The sequence below is a fragment of the Lactuca saligna genome, chromosome 1 (assembly GCF_052625555.1).
Source record: "Lactuca saligna cultivar CGN05327 chromosome 1, ASM5262555v1, whole genome shotgun sequence".
Lineage (NCBI taxonomy): Eukaryota > Viridiplantae > Streptophyta > Magnoliopsida > Asterales > Asteraceae > Lactuca > Lactuca saligna.
The window spans coordinates 71,223,294-71,245,113 of record NC_136417.1 but is presented as its reverse complement, the minus strand read 5'-3'; the positions used below and the strand labels follow the sequence as shown (position 1 = coordinate 71,245,113).

General features: G+C 39.4%; 1 pseudogene; it reads right to left on the bottom strand.

The window, feature by feature from the left end:
* Positions 1 to 2,545: 2,545 nt before the first annotated feature.
* The window catches only part of LOC145008255 (uncharacterized), a 223,153-nt pseudogene continuing 203,878 nt past the window's right edge, over positions 2,546 to 21,820 (bottom strand).

Sequence of the window (21,820 nt, the reverse complement as noted above, 5' to 3'; positions counted from 1 at the left end):
CACCCCGGAATGAAATGGCAGCAAAAAATTCCCAACACAATTCCACGTAAACCGGTTCTTGGATTTCGAACAATTGTAGCCATCCATCTCAAATGATGGTGGAATCTCCCACATCACAATCCTTTATCAAGTACGGCGTTAGTTCCTCACCCAACCCGACTTTTCCCAACCAGTCCCAGTTTATGGCATTAGGAAGGTGGATCTCCTTTTGCTTCAACGCTTCCAGCCTGTTTATAGCGTGTGCTTGTGTAGATTTAGAGGTGATTTAGCGAAAAGAAAGCCACGGGATGTCTCCTTGGCTTCCGCCATGTGAAGTTTGGCCTCTCCTGGACATGGTTCCTACAAAATAACATTAAGAAAGCACAAAAAAACAACACCCAACAATTAAATTTCAATAATACAGATCTGTCAAAACACCTACTCGCCGAGTTCAAGAACTACTCGGCGAGTAGGAAGAACTTCGGGACCAGATTATCATTGAACCATTATAGGTCCGTAAAAACAACTTATTCTTCATTGGGGTTTGCTGTACCAAGTCTATAAAGCACAAATCCAAAAGAAATTTTGCTTAAAACCTCCTAATTCCTACTAAATTAAAAACCCTACAAATTGAGGAAACCCCAAATCCAAGTTTTGGGTGAAATAAGGGATAAAATTTGATAAAGCTTTAACCTTTAACAAGTATTGGGAGTAAAATTCATACCTTCTTGCTTCAAAGATGGAGATTCAACAAAATTTTTTTTGGAAGAAATGGCTTAAGAGTAGATATGCACGACGAGTATGAGGGTAATGTTTAGAATGAGTGAAAACCCTTAGTTACAGATTAGAAACTACCTGTGTAAATTTTCTACTCGCCGAGTAGGTCCATGTATTCACGAGTTTCTGGGTTTTTTAAGATGGACTCGTCGAGTATGCGTATAAACTCGGCGAGTAAGTCTTGCAGATTTAGAAAAACTTAATTTTTTTTTATTTTTAACACACCAGCCCACACTTTAGGCAATGCTTGCCCTCAAGCAATCATTTAAAACATATTTTCAGAGGAAGAATGAAAATAAAACAGAACCTAAGAAATTAAAAAGAAAATAAAGGGAAAAGAAATGCAAACTCTAAACGCGAGTTGCCTCCCGGAAGCGCTTCTTTTGAAAGAGTCATTAGCTGGACTCTCCCCTGCTACGTTTCTGCCATTCCCTCCAGCAGTAGCCCTTCTTCTATGTCTTCATTCCTTGGGACTCCTTCTTCTTATCTTTTCACTCTATGTCCATTTACCTTGAAAGGGGTACCATCTTTTGATATTAACTCTATAGCACCATGTGGAAACACCTTCTTTACTAGAAAAGGACCATCCCATCTTGACTTGAGTTTGCCCGGAAAAAGTTTTAGTCTTGAATTAAAAAGTAACACATTTTACCCTTCATGAAACTCTTTATTACTCTTGATCCTCTTGTCATGCCAACTTTTAGTTTTCTCATTATATATTATAGAACTAGTATAAGCATCATGTCTAAGTTCCTCAAGAGAATTCATTTGCATCAACCAGTTGTTCTTGAGCTCCGCGATGTTGAAGTTACACATTTTTAAAGCCCAAAAAGCTTTATGCTCGATCTCTACCGGTAAATGAATTTGCTTTCCATAAACTAGCCTATATGGTGTAGTACCAATAGGTGTTTTGAAAGTTGTTTGGAAGGCCCAAAGTGCATCATCTAGCTTGTCCGACCACTCTTTCTGATTGCTCACTACCGATCTTTCCAAGATTCTCTTTAAGGCTCTATTGGTCACTTCGGTTTACCCACTCGTTTGTGGATGGTAAGATGTAGAGAATTTATGAGTTACCCCATATTTCCTTAACACCTTCTCTAGCTGATCATTTGCAAAATGAGTGCCTCTGTCACTTATAAGGGCTTTTGGGACTCCAAATCTTGAAAATACCTTCTTCAAAAATCGCACCACCACCCGAGCATCATTAGTTGGTAATGCTTGTACCTCCTCCCATTTGGATACATAATCCACCGCCACTAATATGTATTTGTTGCTTTTTGGCATGGGAAATGGTCCCATGAAATCTATCCCCCAAACATCAAACACCTCGCACACTTGAATACTTTGTTGTGACATTTCATTTCGGGATGAAATGTTTCCCGCTCTTTGACATGCATCACATTCTTTGACAAATTGGGATGCATCCTTAAAAATTGTGGGCCAATAAAACCGAATATCAAAGATCTTCTTAGCAGTGTAGTGTGCTCCATGATGTCCACTAGTGGGCCCGCTATGACAATGCTCCAAGATTTGTCAGCTTTCATTCCCAAACACACATTTTCGTATGATTCCGTCCGCGCAACTTCGGAAAAGATAAGGCTCATCCTAAAAGTAATATTTTATTTCTGAAAAGAATTTCTTCTTTTGTTGGCGGGTAAGATCTTTTGGGATGTATTTTCTTGCTAAATAATTAGCTATGTCCGAGAACCATGGCTCTTCTCCTGTGGTCACCATTATGTATTCGTTCGAGAAGTCATCTCCAAGTCTATCTTCTTGCAATTGCGGGTTTTCAAGCCTCGAAGTGGTCGGCTGCCACGTTCTCCATTCCCTTCTTGTCGCGTATCTCAATGTCAAACTCTTGAAGAAGTAGAACCCATCGTATCAATCTCGGCTTGGCATCCCGCTTGGCAAACAAATACTTGATAACAGAGTGGTCAGTAAAAACAGTTGTTTTAGATAAAACTAAGTAAGGGCAGAATTTATCAAAGGCATACACCACAACTAATAATTCTTTTTCAGTGGTGGTGTAATTCTCTTGGGCCGGATTTAGAGTTTTGCTTGCATAATAAATGGGTCGAAAATGCTTATTAACCCTTTGACCGAGAACAGCTCCTAAGGAAAAATCACTAACATCACACATAATTTCAAATGGTAACTCCCAATTTGGGGTAATAATGATTGGGGAATTAGTCAGTTTATCTTTCAGGAGTTCAAACGCCTCTAAACATTCTTTAGTAAAATGGAATGGTGCATCTTTTAAAAGCAATTGTGTTAGAGGTCTAGTTATTTTAGAAAAATCTTTTATGAAACACAGGTAAAAACCCGCGTGTCCAAGAAAACTTCTAATGCCCTTTACATTAGTTGGTGGAGGTAATTTGGCAATGGTGTCAATCTTTGCCCGATCCACTTCAATTCCTGATTTGGAAATCTTGTGGCCTAGAACTATACCCTCATTGACCATAAAGTGACATTTCTCCCAATTAAGAACTAAGTCGGTCTTTTCACACCTAGCAAGCATCAAATCAAGGTTAGTGAGAAAATCATGGAAGGAAGATCCAATAACAGAAAAATCATCCATAAAGACTTCCATGAATTTTTCCACCATGTCATGGAATATGGCTGTCATGCACCGTTGAAATCTCGTGGGTGCATTGCATATCCCAAAGGGCATGCATCGATAAGCGAAAGTCCCACTTGGGCAAGTCAAAGTGGTCTTTTCTTGGTCCGTGGGGTCTATGGGTATTTGGAAATAACCCGAAAATCCGTCCAAGAAACAATAGAAACTATGGCCCGATAATCATTCTAGCATTTTGATCGATAAAAGGTAAGGGAAAATGGTCTTTATGAGTGGCATCATTTAGCTTTCGATAATCAATGCACACTCTCCAACCGGTTACCGTTCGTGTCAGAATAAGCTCATTCTTCTCGTTGGTTATGACCGTCATTTCTCCTTTCTTGGGCACCACTTGGACCGGACTAACCCACGGTCTGTCGAAAATAGAATAAATGATCCCCGCATCTAAAAGCTTGACTACTTACATCTTGACCACTTCTTGCATATTTGGGTTTAATCTTCTCTGGTGTTATACAACCGGCTTGGCTCCTTCTTCCAGGTTAATCTTGTGTGAACAATGGGAGGGACTTATTCCCTTGATGTCGGTAATGCTCCATGCTATGGCCCGTTCTCGCTTCTTTAATACTTGAGCTAGTGCTTCTTTTTCAGATTCGGAGAAGTCAGAGGCTATTATAATTGGCTTTGGATGGCCATCTTCAAGGAAATCATACTCCAACTGATCTAGTAACGTTTTTAGCTCTGTTTTTCGGTTTTGCATGTTGGACTCGCCGAGTACAGGAAAGGAACTCGGTAAGTGAGAGGCTGAATTAACGACTTCGACCTTTTCTACACATGAACTTGGCGAGTAGATCGGCCCTACTCGCCAAGTAGCTTTATCATATTGCCTTATTAGTTCTTCATATTCCGCTTCTTCCAGCAGCCTCTCAATCTCCATTAGGTCTTTTTCAGCATCGAATTCTTCATCAAAGACAGTGTACTTGTTGGAATCTTCATTATCACACTCTTCCATCAACTCATAAAACATATATATCGAGAACACCATGTCATCACTATTCCTCGCATGCTTCATAGCTTGATCAACCCCGAAGGTGGCTGAATCTTCTCTTACCCGTAAAGTAAGCTTCGAGTCTCTTATGTCCACTATAGCACTTGCCGTGTTGAGGAAGGTTCTTCCAAGGATGATCGGGACTTGAGGATCCGCCTCCATGTCTAGAATTATAAAATCTGCAAGAAATACAAACTTGTCCACCTTAACCAATAGGTCCTCACATATTCCTCTTGGAAATGTGATAGTCTTGTTTGCCAAGTGGATTGCCATGCGAATTGGCCTTGGTTCCAGGAGATATAATTTCTTAAAGAATGAGTAGGGCATGAGGTCCACACTTGCTCCCGAATCAGCCAATGCATGGATGGGGGCTAAGTTGCCAAATTGGCAAGGTAAAGTCAAGCTTCCCGGGTCACCTTTCTTCTTTGGTAATTTGTTTAACATGGCAGTTGAGCAGTTTTCATTAAGAATGACTTCTTTCACCTCCTCCATCTTCCTTCTATTTGTGAGAAGCTCTTTGAGGAACTTTTCATATGTTGGCATTTGAGCGACTGCTTCAATGAAGGGTATGTTGATTTCAAGAGGTTTGATGTGATTCAGAAACTTCTGGCACTCTTTTTCTTGCTTTTCCCTCTTAACTCGGGTCGAGTATGGCATTAGAGGCTGAAAGGCTTTTTCAGAAACGTTTTCTTTCTAATTTTGAAATGGACTCGTCAAGTCCATATTCTGGACTCGGCGAGTAGTATCTGTGTCTTACAGAATTTTGTTTTGGTCCCGTTTTTCTGCGTCCTCCTGGTGCAAATCTTTGGGTGCTTCATTCTGAATGGGTGCTAGAGGAGTGGTTATCTTCCCACTTCTTGTTGTGACTATGTTTATGTGTGCGCCTCGTGGGTTGTTTTTGGTTTTACTAGGCAGTTCTCCGGGTGATCCTTGGTTGATTTGTTGAGCAAGTTTCCCAAGTTGCGTCTCAATGTTGTGGATAGATGCTTGCTGATTTCTAAGTATGGTTTTTGTTTCTTGGATTGCAGCATCATGAGCACTGTGTCTCTTTTCTGAAGCAGCTACAAATTTGGTGAGCATCTCTTCCAAACTTGGTTTTCTTTCTTGTACCGGCTCCTCCTTTTGGTAAAAACCCATTCCCTTTTGCTTGAGTACGAGTGAGATATAAACGAAGAATAGAACTTTAAAAATATGTCATTGATCCGAGAGCATGGACTAGACATGGTCATTTGTCTTTAGTCCGAGTGTATGGATAGGACATAGTTATTTGTCATTAATCTGGGAGTATGGATTTAGACATAGACAAATGTCCCCTGTCCGAGAGTATGGAATGGGCACATGGATTAAATCCGGGAGTATGGATTAAGTAAAGAGGTAAATTTTAAGGTCTGAGAGTATCGATAGTGTCATTGTAAGGATTGACGGGGTGGGGTAAGAGTTGCTTATATATGGTGAAATTGTATATTTTGTGAGTTCAAAATTACATATATGATATAACATTGTAGGATTGAAATCCCTATGTACTCACCAGGTTTCCTAACCTGACCCACTCAGTTTATTTGTATCACAGGTGTCGATATGAAGTTACATTACACTGAGAGATTAAGGAGATGTAAATCACTAGTGTAAATTAATGTAAGGTCTGTTTATGCTTATGTTTCTATATTGATGATGACATACCAATGTTTTAAAATGAATAAAATACATTTGTTCAGAAATGCTTTGATAACGTACTTGTCATGTTTTATAAGGAACAAATTCCGCAACATTTTTCTTTAAAGGGATACTCTGATTTTCAAATAAAACATAAACAAATCGGTCTTTTATGGTCGTGAATTTGGGAATGTCATAGTGTGGAAGCTAGTATGGGCCCGTACTACTGAAAGCACAGGACCCATACACGTAGCAAGGAAGTCACAACCCCTAAGGTTTTGTTGGGAGTTGGTTCCCCATTGTTTATGTGGATTATCTGATATTTTCCTGGTGTATTTTTAGTATGGTGGTTACGAGGCGATTTGTGACCAGATCCGGGTTAGGATCAGGAGTTGGCAGTTAGGGTGGGCTAGCATCGTCAGGGACCATAGGTCAGATGAGACCAAATGAGTAAGTTGCCAGGATTTGGGAAATCCTGCATGATGAGGTTAATGCACTTTTCCAGCCCGAGTTGCCAGAGATGTTTGGGTCTATTAAGACCGCTATGGTGCAGTGTTTCGATGAGCGCTATGCAGTCATTGTTGAGACAGCTTACGCAGCCGTAGCAACTGTAGGCGGTGGGGCTGGTCGGACCTTTCAATATTCGGACTATGATAACACGAAGCCCCCAACTTTTGATGGAATCAAGGACCCAATCATATCCATGTAGTGGCTATCTGACGTGGGGGGATGCCTTTTCACGTGTTCATGCCCTGCTGACCAGAAGGTCAGGTGCGCTATGAACATGCTAAGGTCCGGAGCGAAGGATTGGTGGAGGCTTGTTACAGGGTCGTATTCTAATGAGAAGAGAGTTGTAGTATCATGGGATCAATTCGGGGAGTTGTTCCATGATCGCTACATTCCTCGGGTTGAGCACAAGAGGGTGGCTCAGGAGTTTTTGGATTTGAGACTGGTTACGGAGTCGATGTCGGAGATCACCCGGATGTTTACTGAGAGAGCGATGTTTTCCCGAATTTTGCTTCCTAGCAGGCTCATATGGCTCGTTATCGTAGCATGCTCAGACAGACATCAGACAGTTCATTGCTACCCAACGTTGTGATACATTGTTGGAGTTACATGAGACCTCTAGGTGGCGTGAGCTAGAGATCGAGCTTCGGTTAAGGGAGCATAGGCAAGTCCCAACACAGTCAAAGGTTGCGCTAAAGTGGTCTAAGACCGCTGATACAAGATTTGGGGGCTGGAAGGGCCGCACTTGTGGTTAGTGTGGCAAGGCGCACGAGGGTACTTGTCGGTTATCATATAGGTGCCACAATTGTAGCCGCCAGGGTCATATGGCTAGGGATTGCCGCCAACCGACCCCAACACTCAGATCCAAGATTTGCTATCATTGCAACCGGGTTGGCCATGTGAAGGCCAACTGTTCATTGCTTGCTGCCAGGCCGACATAGGCTCCAATGCCGGCTACTTTCAGGATTACTGACGGGAGTCAGGGTAGAGTAGATCCCCCGAGGGCTTGGGGACATGCGTTCCAACTCATTGACGAGGAGGCTAGGAAATCACCAGATGTGGTGGCTGGTATGTTTCTATTCCTTATCTTATTGATTATGTTTATTGTATACTCATACGTCTGTACCTATGCTAGGTACATTTTTAGTGAATTCCTTGACTGCTCTTGTAATGTTTGACTCGGGGGCCAGTTGATCATTTGTCTCTCGATCGTTTAGCAAGGAGTTTGGTTTGCCTTTAGGAGAGCTAGAATATCCATTGCGAGTCTCCATCGCCAATGAGCACGGAGTTTCTGCTTCATCAGTTTATCAGAATTGCATTCTAGAGATCTTTGGGGTGTCTTCTTCCGATTGACTTGATTCTGATTCTCATGGGGGATGTTTGTGTCATAGTGGGAATGGACTAGTTCAGTCATTTCAGTGCCATGATCGATTGTTAGGGTCATTGTGTGGTAGTTCGAACCCCAAGTGAGGGAGAACTGGTTATCAATGGTGAGGGCACCAAGTTGGGTTTAGGGTTTTGCTCAGCTGCCAAGGATCTATGGTATATTCAACACGAGTGCGCGGGTTATTTGGCGTATGTGGTGGATACACGGGTCAGGGATCAGGTCTCGGTTTCTGATGTTCCAGTTGTTAGAGATTTTATTGATGTGTTTCCGGGGGAGTTACCCGGAATGCCTCTTGAGTGATAGGTCGAGTTCAGGATTGACCTTGTGCCAGATACGTCTCCTATTGCCAAGGCGTTTTACCGATTAGCACCACCAGAGATGCAGGAGTTGTCATCTCAGCTACAGGAGCTGCTAGGCAAGTAGTTCATTTTTCTGAGCAGTTCTCAGTGGGGAGCGTCGATTCTCTTTGTCAAGCAGAAGGATGGTTCACACCGTACGTGTATTTGACTACCGAGAGTTGAACAAGTTGACAATGAAGAAACCGTTATCCCCTCCAACGGATAGTTGACCTCTTCAATCAGTTACAAGGAGCATCATGGTTGTACAAAATAGATTTGAGGTCCAGGTACCATCAGGTCAGGGTGGGGAAGGAGGACGTGGAGAAGACCGTGTTTCAGACTCGTTTCAGACATTACGAGTTCGTGGTGATGCCGTTTGGGCTCACCAACACATCAATAGTATTCACGGACCTAATGAATTGGGTATGCAGGCCGATGCTCGATCGGTCAATTATTGTGTTCATTGATGATATATTGGTGTATTCCAAGACCAGAGAGCAGCATGAGGAGCATCTTCATGAGCTTCTGGGAGTTCTGAGGTGAGAACCAGTTTATGCCAAGTTCTTGAAATGTAAGTTTTGGTTGTGAGAGGTTCAATTACTTGGACATCTCGTTAACCAGGAGAGGATTTTGGTCGAACTGGCCAAAATCAAGGTAGTGATGCAGTGGGAGGTCCCAAAATCTCCCTCAGATATTAGGAGTTTTCTGGGTTTGGCAAGGTACCATCGGAGATTTATTAAGGATTTCTCTAAAATTTTAGTACCCCTCACGCGTCTGACGATGAAGGGGGTAGATTTCCGGTGGGTCCCTGAGCAGCAGACAGCGTTTGAGACCCTTAGACAATGACTATGTGAGGCTCCAGTCTTGACCCTCCTGGAGGGATTAGAGGATTTTGTGGTTTTCTATGATGCATCTATCACAGAATTGGGAGTGATCCTCATGCAGAGGGGACGAGTGATAGCCTATGCATCGCGACAGTTGAAGCTGCATGAGAGGAGATATCCCACTCATGATCTTGAGTTGGGAGCGGTAGTGTTTGCCCTCAAGATCTGGAGGAATTACCTATTTGGGGTCCGATGTACCATCTACACAGACCACAAGAGCTTGAGACACGTCATGGATCAGTCAAACCTTAACATAAGACATTGCAAGTGGTTGTACGTAGTTAAGGATTATGACTGCGAGATCCTTTACCATCCAGGTAAAGCGAATGTGGTGGCGGATGTCTTGAGCCACAAGTCGGCTGGATCTTCAGTTTCAGTATCGTGTATGAGGATTTCTGAAAGACTCAAAACCTTCATAATAAAGACATTGTTACTCCAAAACATGCTACATTCATATTCATAAAACAATATTTTACATTAATAGTTTATTTACATAAACTGCATACCAACCGGCTATTAAGATTTTTACAAAGTTACATATATATATATATATATATATATATATATATATATATATATATATATATATATATATTACATATTTCCCCAGGAATACAATACAAAACCTATAATATTATATATTCTACATCATCTACCAGTACATGACTATACTAGATGCTTATCACCTGCAATAGTTTAAACATTGAGAGGGATAAGCGAGTGATGTTTAGTGAGTTCAATGACAGTTACAATATGACATTATGCCATATACATATCAATATAACATAAACAAAGAGGGACAAAGAACAAGAAAGACAAATGAGTATCATATGATAGGCTTTCCATATCAATGATTGATCTGATTCAAAGATTTGTAATCAATGAGACATAACAATTTCAATACTTGATATACATCAATAATACTTCAGCCCAAGTGGCGTAGATAATATAATTTCATAATATCATTTTGCTAAAATACACAAGCTTTAAACCCTATCTTAGCATTCTATCAATACCAAAGTGGTGCTTATGTCATACACTTCATGGCCAAAGGCTACATACCTGTACCCAAGTGATGCTTATGTCATACACTTTGTGGTCTAAGGTATAACTCATTATCATAATAACATGGGAAAGCACATTGAACATATAACACATAACATACAATTATCCCTATATTGAAACTCACCGTGAAATAATCGGGGATTAAATGATAACTTTTTAGTTGAAAACCCGGAATTTTAGTTGAAAATCGGGATTAAATGATAACTTCATCTCTAAATATAACTTTTTGTGACGAAACTGGGAATTTTAGTTGAAAACCGGTCTTACTCGGGCAGAGTTTCGGCTAGAAAATATGATTTTCTCGGGAACTTCGGAGTGTCTGGACTTGCTTCGGGTGTCGGGGTTGATACCAAGGATTCAGGGGGGAGGGGTCAAAAGTATGCTAAAAGGATGACGGAGGGTGAAAGATATAAGAAAATGTAACATAAATCTATAGACCCTCGGTCTCTATTTATAGGGGACCGAAGTTGCTGACTATGTTGAGCGTAAGTCCTCTGTATGTTAGGCGTACTGCGAGGCGGCTCAGTACACGGGGCGTACTTGTGAGGAGTTGTCTGATCGGAACCCGGGCTCATATGTGGTGCTTCGTGTGAAAAGAGAAGGACGTGGTTGATCTGAGGCCTTGCATGCGAACATTGGGCGTAACTTTGTACGCGGGGCGTACCTCTTCGAACTAGCCTCAATAGTTGTGCCAAAAACTTGTAAAATTCATGTCTTTTGCATACAAACTCCGTTTTTGACATTCTTTATATGAACGCATATGTGAAATTATGCTATACAACTTTCATTTAGACTCCGTCAGCTAATTTTGACTTTATTTGTTATGTTATATTTTAAACGGGTCGGGACAGGAAAAGTCCGTTAAAAATTCATAACTTATTCATCTGATATCTGTTTTCATCTGTATTTTTACTATTGTACTACTATTGACGAGACCTTCAATTCTCTTTTAGGTTGCGTCGGCTAAATAATCACTCGATCTTTATTTCGAGTTGTTAGTTGTCTACTACTAATCCGAAATTTAGAAAAATCATAATTTCCTCATACGAAGTCAGATTTAGACGTTATTTTTATGAAAATTTTCGGTTTAACGAATACTATAACTTTCATTTAGATTATAAGGGCTAAAAAGTAGTTTATCGAAAACTCAATTTTTACGTCATTCGGCATCGTGCCGATTCTGTCACGAAACTTCAAGGTGTCATAACTTCTTTGTTATAGCTCGGATTTCGATGAGGTTTTCGCCTAAATGTTTCTAACGAGATTCTTTACAACTTTCAACAATAAAATTTTACTTATTTAAATTTTTATAGTTTCGTTAAATTTTGATATTTGACTTTTGATTGGAATCTCATAAGACTTCTAATATTTTATGAGTGATTCTAAACATAGTTTTACTTCAATTCCAGTAAAAACTATATGTTAGAACTCAATACTCAATATCACATAATATTTCATAATATTATTCATTACAAAACATGATTTCAAAACGTGTATGTTACAATTTATGTGGACTCTCCACTCGTGAGCTTGATCATAGAAGCTCAGACTGAGGGTGTGCGGTAGGAAATTTGGAAAATTAAGAGGATCACAAGCGAGATCACCAGATTCGTGCGGGATAGTGATGGGTTGTTGACCTGTTGCGGTTGGGTGTGGGATCTGATGTCTGGTGGGGTCAGATAGGATGTACCGGAGGAGGCTCATAAGTCACTTTTTTCCATTCACTCGGGGGACACCAAGATGTACCAGAATTTGAGGTTGAGTTACTGGTGGTTGTGCATGAAGAGAGAGATCGATTGGTACGTCAAGAGGTGCTTGACATGCATGATAGTCAAGGACAAGCATCAGAGGGCGAATGGCAAGCTGCAGCCTCTGGAGGTTCCCATATGGAAATGGGAGCAGATCACGATGATTTTATCACCAAGTTGTCGAGGAGGATGAAGGGATATGATGTTATATGGGTTATAGTGGATCGATTGACCAAGGGTGCCCATTTTATAGAAATTCGGGAGAGTTTTTCGTTCGAGAAGTTGGCCGATATGTATATCTGCGAGATCGTTGCTCGCCATAGGGTATCGGTCTCTATTGATTTAGACCGTGATGTTCGATTCACCTCCCATTTCTGAAAGAAGTTCCATGAGGAACATGGCACAAGACTGCATTTTAGCACCGCTTACCATCCCTAGACAGACGGCCAAAGCGAGCAGACCATTCAGACCCTCGAGGATATGTTAAGGGGAAGCGTCATTGATTTTGGTGGTAGTTGAGACTCCTACCTACCCCTTGTAGAGTTCTCCTACAACAACAACTTTCACTCCAATATTGGTGCTCCACCTTTCGATCTGTTGTATGGGCGAAGATGTCGTACCCCAGTTTGTTGAGGCGAGGTTGGTCATCGGGTCATGGGACAGATCGAGGTGGTTCTGCACACTACCAAGTAGATTTATCAGATCAGGTAGTGATTGCAGACTGCTCAGAGGCGGCAGAAAAGTTATGCCGACCGATGCTAATCCGAGTTGGAGTTTCATATCGGTAATATGGTGTTGCTAAAGGTCTCACCCTGGAAGGGTGTGATCCGCTTCAATAAGAGGGGAAAGTTGGGTCCCCGTTATATTTGGCCATTTTGGATTATTTCCAAGGTTAGTAAAGTGGCGTATAGACTAGACCTTCCGGAGGAGATCCGTAAGATTCATAGTACTTTACACGTTTTTCATTTGTAGAAGTGAATATTATACGAGGAGGCGATAGTGTCATTGGATGACATTCCGATCGACGAGCCCCTGAATTATGTTGAGAGGCCAGTAGCTATCATAGAGAGGAAGATAAAATTCTTGCGCAATAAGAAGATACCTTTGGTAAAGGTACATTGGCAACATTGGAGGGGATCCGAGTGGACTTGGGAGTCGGGGGGCTGAGTGCAGGAGCATTATCCGGATCTGTTCACTGCAACAGGCTTCGAGGACGAAGCCTAGTTCAACTGGGGGAGAGTTGTAACATATTGAATATTAGGTATGATATTTATCGCTTTAAATAGGAATTATTCTTTGGAACTCGACGACTTGATGGAATCAGACTCGGCGTGTTGGAAGCTCTCTACTCGAAGAGTTGTTTAGAAAAACTCGATGAGTTGACAGATGTTTATAAAACCCTAATTTTTAGGGTTTTGCACCCTATTTAAAGAACTTATGACTCATTTTTGGCCTCCCTCACCGTCCCCTCAGTCCAGAGTAAACGTTAATCGCGCCCCTTTCCCCATTTTGAGCACATGTGAGTTTTTAGAGTGTTCTTCTGTGGTTTTCTTGAAGGACTTGAAGTTGGTGGTGCATAGCTGAAGAGATGAGCTCTAGATCCGATATTTTCAGTGTTGTTGCAGCTACTAGGAGGTATAAAGTCATTATCTTGATCATCCTTTTCTTAGATCTCTTCTTTTGAAACTTTATGGCCATTATTAGCTTATTTCGGGGTCAATCTTGAATTTAAGCATGTCATGAAGCTAAGACTTTAGATTTGGACATCTCATGGCCTCCATAGACTTGAAGTTGCCAACTTTATCAAGTCTTGGCTCTCTTTCATGTCCTAAGTCCCTTGATAAGCCTTAATTGACTATTTTGGCTCCTTTGATGTCGTGCATGGACATAAAGTTAGCTACTTTACGTGGTATCTCAGTCCTAGGGGACCAAATCGGTAGTTTGGAGCATTAGACTCGCTTGGAAGTGTCTGAATGCATAAAATCTAGGAAGAACTCGACGAATTGCTCTGTGAACTCGACGAGTTGGTGAGGATTTTCCCGCTTTCTGGATACTGAAGAACTCGACGAGTTGGATCAAGTTTTCCCACCTTTTGGGTGCTGAATGAACTCGACGAATTGATGAAATAACTCGGCGAGTTAGCTAAAGTTTTTCCAGATTGTTCTAAGACATGAAGAAACCCGATGAGTCAGAAGATGCACTCGACGAATTGGGTTAACATGGACTGCATACCTTGACTGTTAACTATTGACTTTGACCATGGCTGACTAAGTTTGACTTTGCGGGTATTTTTGGGAATTCGGGATTTTGATGGAGTTAGACACATGGTGGTTGTAGGTGGTTAAGCTCGGAGCTATGATTCGAGAGTTAGATCTTGTCAGTTAGTTCTACTTGTGAGGTGAGTTTTCCTCACTATACTAAGTGGTCGAAGGCACCAAGGTTGGCCCATTGGATTGACATCCTAGTAGTTATTGATATTTCGAGTATGAGTTAGATATGCATGCTAGTTTGATATGTTAATATGGTAGATCTGTAGGACTACCCATGATACTGTCTGATTATCTGTATATGTATTTATCTATTACATGTCGACATGTTGTGTGGGATGGGTTGAGGTAGTACTGCTCCGTGCGGTAGCCAACAAAACCTTGGAGTATGCCAGATATGAGCTGAGGGTCGGGTAAGGCATGTCAGACTCATATTGAGGACTCTTGAGCATTCCAAATACAAGCTAAGGGTTGCGCAGGGCATGTCATACTCGTACTGTGGGCTAAACTTTTGTATTCTACTCCAAGGACTGAGGGAGATATCTAAACATAATTTGTAGGCCCTCGGGGCAAGCTAGACTTATGTTGTGGGCTCGGGAGTAAGCCAGAAATGAGTTTTGGGTCCGTTAGGCAAGCCAGACTCATGTTGTGGGCTTGGGGGTAATCCAATCTTTATAGGATCGGACCCAATACATGCTATTATTTGTATATGTGCTATTTCTTATCTATCAGTATTTTAAGGGCTCACTAAGATTCTCGCTTACAGTTGTGGATTTTATTTTAGGTACATCGGATGCTCTTGGGAAAGCAAAGGCTTGATCGTGCACCTCCTCACATTTTATGTTCTGATTTCTAGGATTTCTCTGATGTTAAACTATTTTGAAAACAATTTGTAAACAATGGATGGTTTTGGAATGTTTAAAAAGTTTAAATTTTTCATGAATTTTATGGATGTTACATACATAGAACTCACAACCTTCCTACTTCAATTTGGATTCCGCAAGTCTCTCATCGATGCATCTCTCTTCATCTATCAACATAACACTATCACATGCTACTTCCTAGTTTATGTTGATGACATCGTTCTCACAGGAAACGATACAAATTTTCTAAATCGCTTTACTCAAGCCTTGAGCAACAAGTTTAGTGTCAACGATCTAGGCATGCTTCATCATTTTCATGGTGTTGAAGTCATTCCTACCCCTATTGGTCTATTTCTCTCCCAAAACTTTCACATCTAGGACATTCTCCATCAATCCAACATGGATGGTGCTAAGGATGTACTCACACCTCTGAGCACCACGGGACCATTATATCTAAATGATCCCTCTCCATCTGTAAATGTCACTCCTTACCGGAAACTTATCGGCTCCTTTCAATATCTTGCTTTCACCCGACAAGATATATCCTTTGTTATCAACAAACTCTCTTAGTTTATGCATGTTCCTAGATAGACTCACTACCAAACCTTAAAGCGTGTTCTACGGTACCTAAAAGGCATTATTCATCATGGTCTCTTTCTAAAAAAAAACTCTCCACTCACCCTCTCGGACTTCTTTGATTCTAATTAGGGTGGGGTCAACGATCTCGGTCGGTCGACAACAACTTATGTTCTCTATTTCGGCACCAACATTGTCTCATGGAAATCCACTCGTCAAAAATCCGTCTCACGCTCCTCCACCAAAGCTGAATACAAAGCCTTAGCTAATCTATTTGCGGAGCTCATGTGGATGAAGAATCTCCTTAAAGAACTAGGTGTCTATAATCAACACACACCAACTCTATTTTGTGATAACACAGATGCTATGTATCTATGTGCAAATCCAGTCTACCACTCACGTATGAAACACGTTGCTCTTGACTACCACTTTGTAAGAGAACAAGTATCAGTTGGGCTTCTTCGAGTCTTCCATATTCACTCCCAAGATCAACTAGAAGATATGCTTACCAAGCCTTTGGCAAAGACTCCATTTATCAACAATAGGTCCAAGATCAAAGTCTCTGATAGATCATCTATCTTGCGGGGGCATATAAGCGACACCACTACAGTTGGGTCCACACAATCACCATAGAAAGGAAGTGTGTCATTTATAATATGTATATATCAATCCCAATAGGTAGGTTTACCATATATACCTCCCTTAATCACTCAATTTCCCATAAGATTCAATCATACCTTCTCTTGTACTTCACATATACTTGTACCTCCACCATGATCACTTTCTAAAACATGTTGAGTTGTCCAAACTATGGAAGGGAAATGCATGTGAATTGTGACGAGACTCATGCAATTGATGAATAATATATATATATATATATATATATATATATATATATATACACACACACACACACACATACGATATAAACAAAAACAAATTAAGAGAATAACATTTTAAAATTATGTTATTTGTAATTAAAAACACATGTAAGCAAAATGTCAACATACGGACGAATAACAATTGCATGTCATCATGTCAACATAAAAATTAAGTGAGCTATGTAAGACAGTTTTTTTTTTTAACATAATTACTTAAAAAATAAAAATAAAAATAAGTTGGTGATGTAAATGGCATAAGTGAAATAACATGATACTATTTTATAATCAACTAAAACATGTGACCTTATTGTAAAAAACAATGCATAAACAACAAGAAATTGTAGTTTTGACCAAAACCAATATTTATTTTTGCAGCGTTTTAATTTACTTTGATGTTTTTGTCAACTGTGGTACGCCTTTTCTATTTAACGACTATATATTATCTCTTATCTGTCAAGTATGTTGACATGAATGATGAGTATATATTTCTTGTTCTCTTTCGTGTATTTTACAAATTACAATGCATAGATAGATTCATAGATTAAATAACACGCTACGAGCATATACATGTTAAAATGGGTGGGTCGAGTCGTTTTGACCACTAATACATTTGTTGTCTATCTTTTATAGTTTTCCTTTTATAAATAACTAACATGTTACTGTAATATCCCGAAATTCAGGTATAATCATTTAGCCCTTATTCCTTTTCAAGTTATCAAGATTAATCCCTAAAGGAATATTATAGCCGTTGACTACGCTGGGCGTACTGAAGAGTACGTTGGGCGTACTCGTGCGCTTAGTTTGGACGTGGACTCGCCTAGGTACGTTGGGTGTACCCAGGGTTACGTTGGGTGTAGCGGGCCCAGATACAAACACTAATTGTGACTTGAGTCCTATATAAAGAAAGTTAAGGCCTTAACCTCAGCCACCATTTGAGAGAGTGAAACCTTAAGAGAGAGCCAACCTTCGTCCTAAGCCTGTGTGTGTGTGTGTGTGTGTTTTTGAGCTTGAAGTTCCTTTTTGTGTTGAGAGAAAGAGAGGACCTTTGTGGAAGCTATTCTTGGAGTGCAAGCTTTGGATCTAGGTTTTTCAGAGGGGAAGACATCACTTGGAGGTAAAAAGCTCATAACTTTCCTCTTCATTTTGGATTTGTGCTTTATGGGCCATTTTTTGGGTTTAAGTCCCAAAGGTGAAGACTTTATGATCAAAGGGACTCCATGGACCTAGATCTGTCCCCTTTCATTGTTATATGTATTCTAGATCCATAAAAATCCAATCTTGGACGTGAATAATAAGCCATGCATAAGATCTAGGCTTTATGAGGAAAGAGGAAAGGTGTTAAAGTGATTAGTGACATTTACAGCCATGCAAAGGCTTAAAGATTTCGACTTTATGGATTAAATGGCCTTAGGGAAGTCATATATGAAGTATGAGTATATGTCTTAACCATTAAAGACCCAAAAATCAAAAGAGTATGAAACTTGGATTTACGTGGGGGCGTAATCCCAGTACGCACGGCGTAAGTGGTCGCGTTCCCCATTTCTGTGACGTCGCCGGGTACGCCCAGCATACAGAGTTGCTACGCGCAGCGTAACCCGGAGGGTTGACTTTTGTTGACCTTTAGGGTTTAGTCAATGCTTGGATATGTGAGCCACAAGAGGGGTAAAATGGTCATTTACCCTTATGAGAGAACTTAGAGAGGGATTAGTCTAGCCTAGGCTAGACCAGTATTACCGAGTTCGAGATTTACCGAGTTACCTGAGGTGAGTCTTCTCACTATACTTTACCTAGAGTGGTGATTAGAGTTATGTGACAGAGTATATTGTATGTTTTTGTATGATGTGATTTCTATGTGATTTGTGTTATGTTTTATTCAGAGCTCACAGAGTTAGGACCGAAAGGCCCACAAAGTTAGGACTAGAGGGTCCACAGGGTTAATGGGACTGGAGGGTCCCACTGAGACACATTGACCAGAGGGTCATATAGAGTTATCGCCTCAAGTGGCTAATACGTGTTGTATATTGTATTTTGGGGAACTCGCTAAGCATTTATGTTACCGTGTTATGTGTTATGTGTTTCAGGTACCAGTGAGGATCGCAGGAAGGCGCCGACATGATTCGTACACACTCATGGAGTTTATGTTTTGAGATTTTGGGATATGTTTTTATATGATAACATTGGATACATTATGTTTTGATATTATCTTATGAATGAATGTATGTTTTATAAATGAAAAATTGTTTTGAAGATTCACGTCGTTACAGTTACATACACCAATAAAATAATATTATTAAATTTACATTTTTAATACAACAAGTTATCTAATTGTCCATCAATTTGGCCTAGATGTAAGGTTTTGTACCCTTTAAGTCACTTTGGCGAACGGTAATGTGTATAAGAAAAGACATCTCTCCTCAAGCGATTGAAGGTTGAATCTCGATATATATATATATATATATATATATATATATATATATATATATATATATATATATATATATATATATATATATATATATATGATCAAATAAGAACATTTAAAAGGTTGAGAATGCGAGAACAGTTGTTGATCAATCATTTTATAAGCGTATATTAGTAACTTTATATAAATATTAATTAATGATTTCCTAAAATCTAGGTATAATAATTTTAATTACCTAAAAAATTAATAGTTCTTTTTACATAATGAAATATTTATCCATTTTTTTTATGATGATTTTTCCGAAAAATAATTTATGACTGTTTCTTTTTCTTTAAAAGGAAATCGGTGCAACTCAAATCACAAATGAATCCACTTCTATTTACGATCCCACTTTAATATACTTCTATTCACAATCACAAATGAATATACACTGTTATTCACAAATATCCCAAATAGATATTGTTTTAATCACAAATGAATATAACAAAATAGTACATAAGTTACATCTAAAAGAAAATGATAAACACAAATGTATGCTCATTATCATTTATTCAACCAAGATACAAACACCTCTAATCAATATTGAATACATTTCAATCACAAATGAAATATACTTCTAATCAAAAATGAAATTACAATACATAAGTTAGTTGTTTTTCTATCAGCATAAGAGAATACATATATGAAACATCAAGCTCCCTTTTCTTGAAAATTTGCTTCTAATTGCTATTTTGTTTCCTTATTTCTTCTCAATGGACCTAACACAAAAATCACTGGATTAATTCATCAGTTTTAACCTTTTATCAACGACCATTGTCTATGGAGTATGCATTTTTTTAAATAGATATGATCTTACTTGTATTGTTAGTAGAAATTGGTGAGATTGAAAACCATATCTTTGAGTAATCTTGTTGGTTCATTTATCTTCTTTAGTATCCAAAACCTACATCAAATGTTACAGTCATTAATGCATCAAAGTGTTATAATCATTAATGAAAGGGACTCAACGCTTACCTCATGATCTTTAGATCGCTAGTAATCATTAATGATTTATGATGTTGGTTCTTTTTGCCTTTTGTACTGCATCCGAATCTTGCTTTATCGTCTCATGCTACCCTCTTGATCAATATGCCTCTTATATCCAACTCTACTATGAGTTAGAGTGAGACTCAACCAACTTTGATTTATGATTTTCTGCTAGTATCCAACATCACACCCAAAAACAAAGGCATTTGTGATCATTTTTATTCTTAAATTCATTCCTGTAAAATGATTTTAATGATATTAAAAAAAAAACAATTCACAAACTATAATAATGTATACGGAATGTATATATACATCTTCATTTATTCACAAACGCTTGTATATATGGTTATAGTTATATTCATGTATAATTATAGCTATATTCATGTACGGTTATTGCAGAAAAGGAAGTAGATCGTTGAGATTTTACTCATTATAGTTTCACTTTATACAAACAAGAACATATTGCCAATTTGGGGATTTTAGTTTCATGATATTTTTTTATGAAGTGGGGAGGATAAGAAAAAAAAACCTCTTATAGGATAACTTTCCTTGATACCCCTTCAGATTTTTCAAGGATAACTTAGATCAATAAACTTTTCTCAACATGTGCTTATCAATCGAATTTTTTCTGAAATAGGAGGTTACTTAGCATATTGTTTGCGTTTAGAAGTAACAGTAGTGAATATATGCACTTGATATTGGAGCAGCACTTTAAATGGATTTGACCATCATAATATAGTTTGTAAAGTGAGAATTCTTATAAAGTTTATTTGACCAGCTTGTAAAGAAAGACGGATCCTTCAGGATGTGCATTGACTATAGGGAACGGAATAAGCTCACCATCAAAAACCGATATCCACTTCCACGAATCGATGATCTATTTGACCAGCTTCAAGGGGCTAGTTACTTTTCAAAGATAGATCTAAGATCTAATTATCATCAACTCAAAGTCCGAGATGAGGACATTCCTAAGACTGCTTTCCGAACTCGTTATGGTTATTACGAATTCTTCGTGACGCCATTCGGTCTAACAAATGCCCCCGCTACATTTATGGGCCTCATGAATCGAGTCTTCCGCCCATTCCTTGACAAATTCGTGATTGTTTTCATCGATGATATTCTCGTATACTCTCAAAGCAAAGAAGATCATAGTCAACATCTCCGACAGATCTTAAAGACCCTTCGAGCTAAAAAGTTGTATGCGAAACTCTCCAAGTGTGAGTTTTGGATCCGCAGTGTAAATTTCTTGGTACATGTTGTCAGCAAGGAAGGAATCCAGGTAGATCCCTCCAAGGTCAAGGCCATTGAAGGCTGGGAATTCCGAAAACACCAACAGAAATTTGCCAATTCTTAGGTCTAGCAGGCTACTACCGAAGATTCATTCATAACTTTTCTAAGATAGCCAATCACTTCACCACATTGACACAGAAAGGCATACCTTTCAACTAGACTGAGAAGCAAGAGATAGCCTTCCAAACCTTGAAGCAAGCCCTCTGTAGTGCTCCAGTGCTATCCTTACCGGATGAAACCGCAGACTTCATAGTTTACTGTGATGCTTCAAATCAAGGCTTAGGTTGTGTCCTTATGCAACGCGGGAAGGTAATTTCATATGCCTGCAGACAACTAAAAACACATGAAGTAAATTATACCACACATGATCTTGAACTGGGGGCGGTGGTCTTCGCCTTGAAAATTTGGAGGCGCTACGTATATGGTACTAAGTGCACCATCTTTACAAACCACAAGAGTCTCCAACACATTCTGAATAAAAAAGAATTGAATATGAGGTAGCGGAGATGGGTTGAACTATTAAATGATTATGAGTGT